Source organism: Rhipicephalus microplus, chromosome 7, assembly GCF_043290135.1.
Source record: "Rhipicephalus microplus isolate Deutch F79 chromosome 7, USDA_Rmic, whole genome shotgun sequence".
Classification (NCBI taxonomy): domain Eukaryota; kingdom Metazoa; phylum Arthropoda; class Arachnida; order Ixodida; family Ixodidae; genus Rhipicephalus; species Rhipicephalus microplus.
The window spans coordinates 50,119,602-50,131,921 of NC_134706.1; the positions used below are offsets into that span (position 1 = coordinate 50,119,602).

The 12,320-nt window shown below is 45.2% G+C and overlaps 1 long non-coding RNA gene across 2 annotated transcripts in view; it reads left to right on the forward strand.

Moving 5' to 3' along the window:
* LOC119179637 (uncharacterized) overlaps positions 1–10,247 on the forward strand; it is a 60,286-nt gene extending 50,039 nt beyond the window's left edge. For both annotated transcript variants that reach the window (XR_012884889.1, XR_012884888.1), the window contains 2 exons: positions 9,253–9,361; positions 9,982–10,247. This is a non-coding gene — a long non-coding RNA (uncharacterized LOC119179637). The remainder of the gene's footprint in view (positions 1–9,252; positions 9,362–9,981) is intronic.
* Positions 10,248–12,320: the final 2,073 nt, after the last annotated feature.

A 12,320-nucleotide genomic window follows, 5' to 3' on the forward strand; every position in this document is an offset into this window, starting at 1 on the left:
TATCCCACAAAATTTCCTGATTAACGTTGTCGTATGCCCCAGTGATGTCTAGAAGAGCCACGTACAAGGGCCTATTCTCTATTTTAGATATTTCTATACACTGAGTGAGAACAAACAGGTTATCGTCTAACCGCCTGTCGACTCGAAATCCGTTCTGAAGTTCTCCCAAAATATCGTTATGTTCGGCCCATGTTTCTATTTTCATTTTTACTGCTTGCATCGCCAACCTGTATAGTACCGATGTAATGGTTAGTGGTCTATACGAGCGAATCTTGTCCTTTTCTCCCTTGCCTTTATAGATTAAGTTCATTCTACTTTGTCGCCAACTGTCCGGTATTTGTCCGTCCTTTAAGCTTTTTTCTACTGCTTTTAACAATGCTTCTTTAGTGTTATGTCCTAGTTCGTTAATGAGGCTAACGGGAATCCCATCTAAACCCGCGGCAGGGCGCTTTGGAATTTTTCCTTCGGCCTTTTTCCAGTTGAAATTATCAAGTACTAGCTCTTCCTCTGTTGCTTTCTCCGCCACACTTTTACTCACCGGGGATATCCCCTGGACGCTCTTTTGAAACGAATCGGCTGTTACCTTTTGGATGTAACCTAGCGCTTCGTACCCTTCCAATTGATTTCCTCCTTCATCTAGAATATGTTGTTGCGTTGTGACAGACTTCCTACCTAGCGCCTTTATGTGGCTCCAAAAAATCCTAGGCGCGGCCTCCTTTTTTTCGTGTATCTCTGTCATCCAGCGTTCACTTTCACCTTTAATTTTTGCCTCTACCAATTTCTGTACAAGAAATTTTTTCTCTAAATATATTTCCCATATTTTTTTGACTTCGTCCTGCGGCCGCTTCTCCTTTTTTGCCTTTCTATGCTCCCGTGATGCTTCGCGTCGCTTCTCGATCGCCTCCCGGATTTCCTTGTTCCACCAACTTTTTGGCTTCCTTTTTCCTTTCCAGCAAACAGTTTTCTTCTCTTTCCCTATCTCCTTCGTCATTACATGTAACAGCTCACTATACTCCCAGTCCTTGCCTGGTATTTCGCCTACTTCTTCCTCGACTCTTGCGGCTATATTTATTATTTGTTTGTCATTTAAATACGAGCTGCCAGACTTTGATTCCATGCTCATATTTTCAGTTTCGTATCCCATTTGTAATGTTATTCGTTTATGATCACTACCCAAGCTGTTAATGCCTTCCTCGTCTATCCTCATTTCTGTCAGTTTGTGGTAAATTCCTTCAGTCATGAGACAATAATCAATACTTGATTGCTTGTTTCCGACTTCCCATGTGATCTGGCCGTCACATTTAGGCCCCGTGTTAACTATCTCCAGACTATGTTGCTCGCAAAGATCTAGTAATAACTTCCCATTGGTGTCTGAATATCCGTCAAGGTCATGTATGTGGGCATTCATGTCCCCTAGAAGGATGATTTCGGCCCCATTACCAAATTCCTTAATATCCGCACTCATGCAATCCACTATCTCCTGATTCTTTTCTCTGCAGTTATTCCCCGTCCACAAGTAGGCTACCCCTAGCCACGTTTCCTTTCCACCTACTGTGCCCAGAACCCAGAGGTGCTCTGAACACGTCTGTTTCACTCTAACCCATTTGGCTCCGCGGTGAATTAGCATTCCTACGCCCCCACCTTTCCTTTCCGATATGGTCCTGTTACACCCTTCCCAAACATAATTTTTAATATGTGGTGGCTCTTCCAAGTCTCTAAGGTGTGTTTCTGTAACCGCATACACGCCTATCCGTTCTTTGTTTAACTGCTCCTCAATCTCTAACCATTTTGCCTTCTTTCTGCCACCCTGCATGTTTATGTAACTAATTGCAACACGCGCCTTTTTCCTTTTTCTTTTACCTTTTTTCTGGTTTTTCGCAATTCTACCTGTCAAAGCGTCCTCCTGGTTGTTTTCCCTGTTACGAGCTACCCCGGACTCCGAAGGGCCCGTGAGCCCCCCAAAAAAGCTACTGCGCGTCCTGCCAGTCGCCAGCCCACCTCGTGTCCAAGCCTCTTATCGAAATGAATCTTGTCTCTTTGGAATCCACCCCACCTGTGCACTTCCCTGTTTAAATCCACTACCTCGAAACCCTTCTCTCGACTAATTCGCCATATCTCTTTGTTTGCGTCGACAACCGCTCTTTGCAGGTTGACGTTGCGTACTGGTACTTCCGGTACTGTGCATACTACAATTTGCACCTGGGGGGACACGGTGCGCATGTCATCCACCCCTTTCGCCAAGGTCGTCGCTAGTCCTGACGATTCTTTTTTCAGGACGTCATTTAACCCTCCCGCAATTACAACGAGGTTACGATTGTTAGCTTTAGCTGCGAGTTGTTCACCCGCTTGACTCATTACTGTCCCCAGCGTTTGTCCTGGGAACGTCCCTATCGCAACTCTCTTGTCGCCTTTCACCCTTTCTTTGATTGCCGCTGCGCATCGGACTAAATTTGAGTCACCGGCGATGATGACCTGTTCAGACATTCCTTCTGAAACCTGCACCTGGCTGCTGACTAGGTGACTAGCGTGAGTCACGGCTGCTGGTTTGCTACCTCCCTCCCTCAAAACTACTTCCCTGTAGCTGGGCCCTGTGGCCAATGTATCTGCCTTTGTCATGCCTGTTGCCTTCATCTCTCCCGCACGGGGGGTCGTCGCCATGATGCTTCCGCCGTCACCTGCGTCTTCGTTCCCTTTCACGACCTTCGATAGGCCCTTCTCGGCTGCCCGGAGCCTTTCTTCCATGGCTGACGTTTTCTCTCGCTCCTTCGCCAATGCATTCTCCAGCTCTGCGATTTTCTCCATGAGCCCACTCTGGACCGCCATCATATTTTTCATTTTCTCCTCGAACTCGCACTGTCTACACTTGGCGTCATCTTCTGCTTTCTCCTCCGCACTAATTTCCACCTTCCACCCTACCCCGCACTCTGAACACTTTACGGTCTTTTTGACCATGGCTAGCTCAGTTTACCGATGCCCACGTGTTAGAAAACTGTACTAAAATACACTGGTCTAAGCCAAAAAGAACCACAATAATAAATAAATACGCTACACTTCACAGCACCTGCGCATGCACGTGGTCGGTCTACGCGCAGGCCTCAGCCACGTGGTGGCTGGAGAAAAAAAAGACACAGTACAAAATACTAAAAAAAAACGTGCACCGTACTAGACCTAATCAAGCTTTACGCTAGCGCCTTACGTTCTCATAACGCTACATACAGAGGCAAGCTGGAAACATGCAAAAAACACTTATCTGTAGCTGTCATTCCGGAGGTCTCCAAAAACACGTCCGACCTCTACCACCTCTACCAAGTTGACGGCACCGCCAGGAGACGGTACCGCCATCTAGTGAACACTGCAAGAACTAAACTAGAGGTGGCTACATACAGGGGATGGTACCGCCATCTAGTGAACACTGCAAGAACTAAACTAGAGGTGGCTACATACAGGCTACAGGGGACGCACAGCCCATGCCCTAAGGAGCTTCGCCCCTAAAAAATCAACCAATAAAAGTACACCTTTCACTCAGGGTTTTTAAAATACAGGTTATTGCGGCTCTGCGGCATCAATGTATCTCATATTGTCATGGGGTCGTGACGTGGACGAATGAAGCACACAGCCAGTCAAATAATAAATGTTTATTTGGGCGAACCTGTGCCCAGTAAACGGAAAGTCAGACTACAGTAGTAGTCTTAGACTGATAGCGGCGAACGGAGCGTCGGCCGTCAATCAACAACTGACAATCGGCGAAGCGCGTCGGCATTTATACTCTTGCCGTGGAATGTTCTAGCGTTATTGCTGGCGGTGGCAGAGGTTCCAGAATAATCTGTACAGTTCGCAGAGTGGGCGTGATCTTATCGAAATGATCTACTACAGTCCGGAAGCTTCTCGAAAACTGCAGGCGCGGTTTGCGCTGAGAATTGTGTAGTGTTTTGGGACGATAATAAAACTTGGCAAATGGAACGTCGCAATATTATAGTTCGTGAATAGATTAAACTTGAAACTGATATAAGAATGGAAAATATAAACAAGTAATTATTTTATACGCATAGCTATGAACATCAGACAAGGCCATGGTTTCGAGGAATGCCAATGCGCTATCCATTTTATACAATGATTCAGTAAAAAAATGAAGAATGCTTCAGCTTTAGCTTCGAGAACAGATCAAGATATATCGTAATGGGGCCTGCTGAACTACTAGCCTGCTTCATTTCACCGTGCATGTCCAACCGTGGCGTAAGGAAGCGAACGATGGACTGCGTGACCGTGGTCGTTTTCAAGTATCATTGAATGCGTACTGCTAGCAGTTGTTATGTACAGATTACACCATAATTATTCACTCTGCGAATCAGCTCAAGAGGCCACTACTCACCCGTGGGGTAACACGCGAATCAAGGCAGCTGTTAAACTTTTTGATCGTTCTACTGGCAATAATGAATGCAATATACAAGAGTGCTTTGCGATTGGTTGGCCTTTGAAAACCCCCTCGTTGCTCAATTCACAAGATTTCACGCCAGACCCCATTCTACGCTTTTGCCATAGAGCATATGACGCGATAAGAGAAGATGCCATTCATATACGGCTTGTCTTTGCAAAGTGCTGTCAACAAATACTGTAGCACTACTGTAAAAAGCTTGCTAACTACGCAGACGGCCTGTTGTCGATGCTCAATCGGACCTGAAGGTATTTTATCAGTTATTGTATTTCAATCTTTTTCGACCTTTCAGTCACGAACAAAATTATCATTCCTCGCTCATAAAGAATGACGCCGATTTCTGCGCCTACGAGGACACCGACATTTCTTGGAAGCGAGCTATTTGACGCTATCTCGTTAAAACGAATTTTAATGCTACATTTCTTCGTATGTCAGGGATACCTAAGGAAGAGGAATCAATATCACAGCAAACTTGCCGCACCTTATATAGAGCAAGACCTGTAATGAAAAAGTGACAGATGTCCTGGTGTCAAGAAATTTTAGGGTGACATTTAACGAATTTGTCGCCACTTGCATTTTATCATTCTTATCAATTGGCTGAGGTGTTAGTGCTACGCCTATAATATTGTGGTCGAAAATGGGAGATAACCTTCACGTATGACTTGAGGATTGCTTTTCTAGAATCTAGTTCTCTTGATGCTAACTCGTTTTGACGCTGAGAAATGATACCAAAAAGCAGTTTTTCTTCCAATTATTTACTTAGTATAACGTCGGTAGAAAGCGTGTTTGGAGTAATCGGCATTTACGAAATATTTAGTCCTCTCGCCTCCACAGAATGTGTTAGTGTTTAGAATGCTAAATCTACAGGTGACAGCGTCTGGAAGTGATTGACGATGATGACATGTGGGGTTGAACGTACCAAAACCACCATATGATTATAAGAGACGCCGTAATGGAGGGCTCCGGAAATTTTGACCACCTGGGGTTCTTTATCGCACGCCCAAATCTGAGCAAAAGGGCCTACAGCATTTCCGCCTCCATCAAAAATGCTGCCGCCGCAACTGGGACTCGATCCCGCAACCTGCGGGTCAGCAGCCGAGTACGTTAGCGACTAGACCACCGCGGTGGGGCGTCAGGAAATGGAGCTAGTATTTTATTGTAAGTAAAGGAGTTAACCCACACAAAATCGCTAGCAGTAATCCTGCTTAAAATGTAATGGCGGTAAAAAGGCCCTTCAATAGAGAGCTTGGCGGAAAAACTTAGCTGGTATACAATTGTTGTGTGTAGTTCCAATTGTGTGTGGCACACACACACACACACACACAGAGACACACACACACACACACACGCACACACGCACATACAGGCGCACACACACACACACACACACACATGTATAAAAAATTCAAAGCACATCCACGCAGTCAACAATAACGAAAGAGCGAAGCATCCCTCGTCCATCTGTGCATACGACCGTCGGTCTATCCGTGCATCTGTCCATGCGTCTGTCCGTGCGTGCGTTCATCGTTGCGCTTATCCACTCATCCATGGGTCTGGCCATCTGTCTGTCTGTCTGTCTCTCTGTCTGTCTGTCTGTCTGTCTGTCTGTCTGTCTGTCTGTCTGTCTGTCTGTCTGTCTGTCTGTCTGTCTGTCTGTCTGTCTGTCTGGCAACGAGTACAAGACGCCACATTTCTCCGCGTCCGCCGCTCCGGTTCCCCCATGCTCCACCCACAATCCGGCATGTACGGCAACGATCCAGGAAACAGAGAGGTACTCGTTTCCCGCGCACCTTCACAGCGACGAGCACGAGCCGCCGCGGCCCTCCGCGCCCGCCATTTCGCTTCCTCCATCCGACACGCACGGCGACGATCTAGGAGAATTGAGAGAGGCACTCGTTTCCAGCGCACCCAAGCACAAAATGATTAGCAGCAAATCGGAGAGTAGCGGTACAGTGTCATCTAGATTATTCTCACTCAACTGCAGTTTGTATGCATTTATATGAGGCAGCGCAATCTGTTATGCTGTTCGGGAGATACTACCTGTTACGCCTGACGCGGAACAAGGTTAGACTAAGAGGAGCTTCGCTCCTAATACGTAGCACTACACAAACACACGCACACGCTATCTCTATGAGCGCTCAGCGGTTATAACTGCGAACATATACGAACATATACGAAAAAGTCTTGAGCTCAGCATCCATGTGAAAACAAGCCTATAGTGAGATAACCTTTCTATGTATATAATACCACGGACGCGCACGTTATGTAGCTAGAAATTAAGCAGGATAACCTTATCACGTGTCAAGACATCATGCTCCCTATAACACGTCCTTGGGGTAACTACCTACTTTCTGTCAATATAACTTTTAACGAAAAGAAGAGATATAGCCGGTGAGTGTGAGGTAGTGGTGGCATACAGTCTCTCTCTCTCTCTCTCTCTATATATATATAAATATGTATATATATATATATATATATATATATATATATATATATATATATATATATATATATATATATATATATATATATGACGTATGAAGGTAGCGATGGTTTGTAGAAGTAGATGAGGAAGAAGTGCAGAATGGAATAAACATGGCGTATGAGCCAGGCCACGTCTCCCAGTAATCATAGCGTCACATATATATATATATTTATATACCAGCCCTGTCTGCTTCCCGTACACACACCAACAGATTATTAACATTGAATAACTTCAAATAAAAGCAATAAGGTTCATTTTTAACATGTATGGACAAATGCATGCATTATCTTTTTGCAGTCGTTTTTAACGATAACCTAGTTCATGATTTTGCTCTTAATAAAAATGTTTCGTGATGTGTTCTTATAATGGCAGTGTATATTCTATGTTTGTTATGTCATTCATTTTGTAATTCCGGGTTTTTATTGTGTTTACCATGATTACGACTTTTCGTAAAGAAGTATTCGCTTTCATATGCCCTCCCTGCTATAACCTCTCATGAAATTGGCAGTATATATATATATATATATATATATATATATATATATATATATATATATATATATATATATATATACATATATATATATATATATACATATATATATATATTGTGCGTGTGTGCGCGCGCACCGTACATACGTCAGGAGCCGCCACTGTCACACAATGGCACTAGGGCCAAGGTTGCCATGGTAGCAACCTAACGAGAAGCAGAAGGAGGCGCAAGCGGCGGCGAGCCACTGCTCCGTGGTTTGGAGCTTCACTTGAAGCGTTTTCGTTTGCTTTCAAAAGACGCTGAATTTTTAGCAGCCTTTAAAGAATAATAAACTTTGCAGGTGTTATTCTCTGCATCAGAGCTGATGCACCGTCATGCAAACGCGGCAACATAAAATGCCTGAGCTGACGGAAGACGGAGACGACGGGCCCGTAGAGTGACACTGCACGCATGTAGCGTGGATCGCTTCGCCCATTAAACGATGAGCGGTTTTCATACTCCAGACAACGCGGCAGCAATCCTGGTGGCAGCTTGTCCCCACTGATTCCACTGTCACGGCAACTGAGTGATAAAGCGTTTTCATGAAGCGCTACTGCATTCACTGCGCTGAATTCAACCAGTGCTTGCCGTAACGGGGCATCTTTTGCTAGCCATGGCATTGAGAAGTGTGGCAAGTATAATTACACGTGCGTTCAGATAGTTTCGTGGTGTAGAGTTACGTGGTATGGTGGCTTTGCTCGTGGCATCTATATGAGCTAACCTGAAGTAGAGCAGAGAGCTTGTGCAATCGGGGCGTGTTCATGACGTTCTGAAAGAGGTGTTTCGAGGCAAATCATCGGTCATTAATCAATGCACCCCGAGTACACGAATAAACGAGCATGAGGAAGCTTGAAAAATGGGGTGTGGGACCTGTGCTCCAAAACTTGTTTTTTTTTAGTTATAGTTCATGCAATAATTTCAGATCGTTGAAATCAGGGGAGTCGGTGCAGCCCATCTGTGACTGTCATGCCGGAGTCCCCGGAAGGTGTGAACATGCGAAGGCAGTTGCACTGCACAGTCGTCAGCACCTTTACCACGAACGCTCCGCCACGTGTCCTGCAGCAGTTTGATTGACACTGACACAACGTACGTTTGGGTTCTGTTGCCATGATGCCAACCACACATGGCGACACACTATCCAAGCCTACCGAGGTATTATCTCGGCAAAAGCACCCAGCACTTTACGGCTGGCATCAATCAAGCTAGCCCTGGCCACGCATAGAAGTTTTCTTGATAAAAGTGCTTATGGCTGTACCACAATGACAAGGCTTGGTCATCGACCATCTTCTGCTATTCAATGTACTGTATCCACCACTTGCTGATCGCGTTGATAACGTGAACCAGAGGCCAAGTTAGAGAAACATCAAGAGCGTTGGCCCAGGAAAAGGCATCACTTGGCGATTTCGCCCTAGTGCGAGAGGGTGAGAGCATCCCGGGAAGTCAGCGCTTGTTTACGCAAGATGCGTCCTCACACAAGACGGATTTTGTCTGCTGAGAGCCTATACCTCCTGTAAGTGGCCCACTATAGCGGCGTCAAGGCGGGTGGGTTTTATGTGGCGTGCTAACCGCCGACTATTTCGTGATTTACAAAAATGAGTATGTTGAATTAAGAAAGCTTCCACCGAAGTATATATGAAAGTGCTTATTGGTTTTTCCTGTTAATCGCGAATTGTTCTATACAGTGCTTTACCGACAAAGATTCTACTTTATTTTGCTGAACACTCCATCGCCCCATTATGACTTGCTCAAGGTTCATTGCGAGTAAACGCACCTGATATGAAGTCAACGTTCTTTTTTTTTCAGGTCCTTGTCACCACAACGGGACAACACTGCCTCCGGGGTATTACGGAGCACAGGAATATCCTTGCGAATACTGGTGGTGCCGCCGCAACGGAAACGTCTCTGTAACTAAGTAAGCATGGAAGAATGTTCGTTACTTTGCTCTCTCACATCGCTGCTGTCTAGCACATAGCAAGGACATCAATGAGTAACCTCACTAAGTTGCCTTAACGTTAAATACAAAACCCACACATCTTTAGCCTGAGTTTAAAAATATGCCAACACACGAAATGATGATAAAACCAAATGAGTGCTGCTCACCGTTGCCTGGAGTGAAAGTATTTTCAATGTTCCAATCGAATTATTTATCAGGTGTCTTATTTTTTAAACTAACTTATAAAAGAACTAAGTGGCGTGAAAAATTACAAAAAGAAAGTTGTAGATCAGTTTGCAAAACATCCAGCATGACAGTTTTGAAGTTCCTATTTGTTAGGTGTTATTGTTATCCTGTTACCTGAGCGTAGCTGTCACACCTATCTGCAGCAGAACTCATGGCGTGACGTCACGCCTTTCACAGTCACGCAATGGCGGCTCAATATGAGTCGAATGCAAGGGATGACCTTGGGGCACATAGCATTATAGAGCTTTTGCTGTGACATAATTACCTTGTGGTAGAGCTAAATTGCAAAAACTTGAGAGATGTCGAAACAGTCTTTTCAGCGTTCTTTAAAGTATCTTTTTTTTTCACTGCAGATGCCGACAACCACCACCTCCTCGTGACAGCGGCTACGGTAACTGCAAAAACGTTAGATACGGTGGAAAGTGGCCTCACTGCTGTCGTTATACTCGTCTTTGTTAAACACTGTGTAGCATTTTCCTTGAATGCCCATATATTAGCAGTAATATTGAGCGGAAGTGCTCTTGGAAGAATGTAATTGGAACATTGTAATCAAATCATTCTGTATAGCTAAGCTAAGATGAATATATGTGTTGAGATAAATAAAGAATGATGATTGACCTGACAAGTGTGTATACGTGTTTACGTCATTGCAAGAGGGCATTTGGCCTGCTGTTGTCCTCAAAAAACAAAACAGTGAAGACAAAAAGACATACTTTCTCAGAGACCAGGCACTCTCATAAGGCCTTCTGGTCTAGCTACTGCACTGCTGTCAGTGCCGATATCCCCTGGGCTAAGCTGTAATGTTTTCCATGATCAGGAACGGTAATTAATATGAAGGAATAAATGAAGACAATGAGTAGCGAACCTGCCACGTGGCTGTGTGTGGACTGTATGGAGGTACTCTGGAAAAGTACTCGTCCTCGTCTGTTCTTTGTCCCCAGTTGGTGCTACAACTATGTCGTGACATGCTATAAGCCCAAGGAGCCGCTGTCCTAGATGGGGTGTACCACAAGTAATGAGACTATACACACTCTACTGCATGGTGACCCTCACTGAGCTGAACAACATGATTAAGGGTGGGCTACTTGGCTCATATGTATAATTAGGTAACTGGGCAAGGTGCGGCAAACCGACATTCAAGGTATATATCTCTGCGTTTTATGTGTTTCACTCCCGTGTAGTCTGTCATATTGTCCGTTAACGTATAAACGTGCTTTAAACATTTACTTGTTAGGAGGCGAAAGATGCAAATGTCACCACCAAACTACGCACCTAGGTGGATCTCTGTCTGAGAGTCCCATTTTACTCGGACTGATTTTCACACAACGGCCAGGCCCCACCGCGGGAGTCCAGAGAAAAAAAAAAGTTGCAGCTTTGCCACAAAGGCGAAGCAGTGAACGCGATAGCAACACACCGGAAGGCCATGCGCAGAATGGCAAGCAGACAGGAACGTGGCCCGCGTTTCTCACACACAACTGATGCACGAAACGTGCTCACTGGTACAAATGAACGCGAATACGCGTCTCAGTTGTTACTTCAATGTGCCTGAAAAGCGGGCCCTTTTCGCAAACGAAAGCTTTGCAATGATTGCAGTGATCTTTGTGCGCCCGGTAACTACGGCAGAATAGTTCTGGTGCAAACCAAACGCCAATCAATACGTATGACTCTCCACACCAGGAGATAAGGGCGCGCGAGAGTTCGCTTACTCTCCTCCTACCTGCGGGCCGAAGTACGCGTGAGATGTGAAAGCTGCCGCACGCTCATTGCGCCATCTTGCTGATAATGCTAGAAACACGATAGTTTTTTTCTGAGATGCCCGCCAACAGCGGTAAGTGGGAGCCAACAGCGGTAAGTGGTAAGTGGGAGCTTGCCGTGTAAATGTTTAAGGAGGTACCTCTCGGTAGCTCAGTGTTTAACATTTGCATTCCCGGCGTGGAGGATCTACGTTCGATTCCGCGCACCTGAGTCCTTTTTCTGATTTTTTTTCTTTCTTGCGTTTTCATATATAGAGATACTCATGCATATACGGTCCATGACATCGACGCCGGTGGTGAAATGCAGCCGAGAGTGTCCATATAATTGCAAGAGAGAGATAAAGATGCAAGGAAAGGCCGGGAGATTAACCAAACGCACATCCGGTTTGCTACTCTGCACTGGGAAAGGGATGAAGGGGAGAAAAGAGGTTGCAGAGAGTTAAAAAGGTACACACAATCACGAGCCCACTCGGGGGGGCACACACAGTCTACAGGCGGTCGCTCAGGTTTGTTGACTTTAAGTAAAGTAGGAGTGCTTTAGTCGATTTCTCCGCAACTGAGGCAGATGCCCAAGTTTCTAGAATCTTCTGCACACATAATGGTCAATCGCAATAATAAAGTACTCAATAAAACTTGTAGCTGGGCGAGTTGGTTCATAATACTGGGTAAACTGGTGTGCGCACAAAAAAACAGACAAACGACAGCAGAGAAGAGACAGGGACAAGCGCAGACTTTCAACTAAATTTAATTCTTCGTCAACCTTCAATTTACAGTCGCACAGAACATAGTCAAGTGGTCACGAGGACAGAACCTAATAGTTTACAACAGGCCACGCAAAAAATGACGCTCACTATCAAAAAGCGAAATGGATGTATCACTAACACAGGTATTGCCTCTAGCAGAAATATAAAACGCTTCCATCAGTTCCCGGGCAGTGG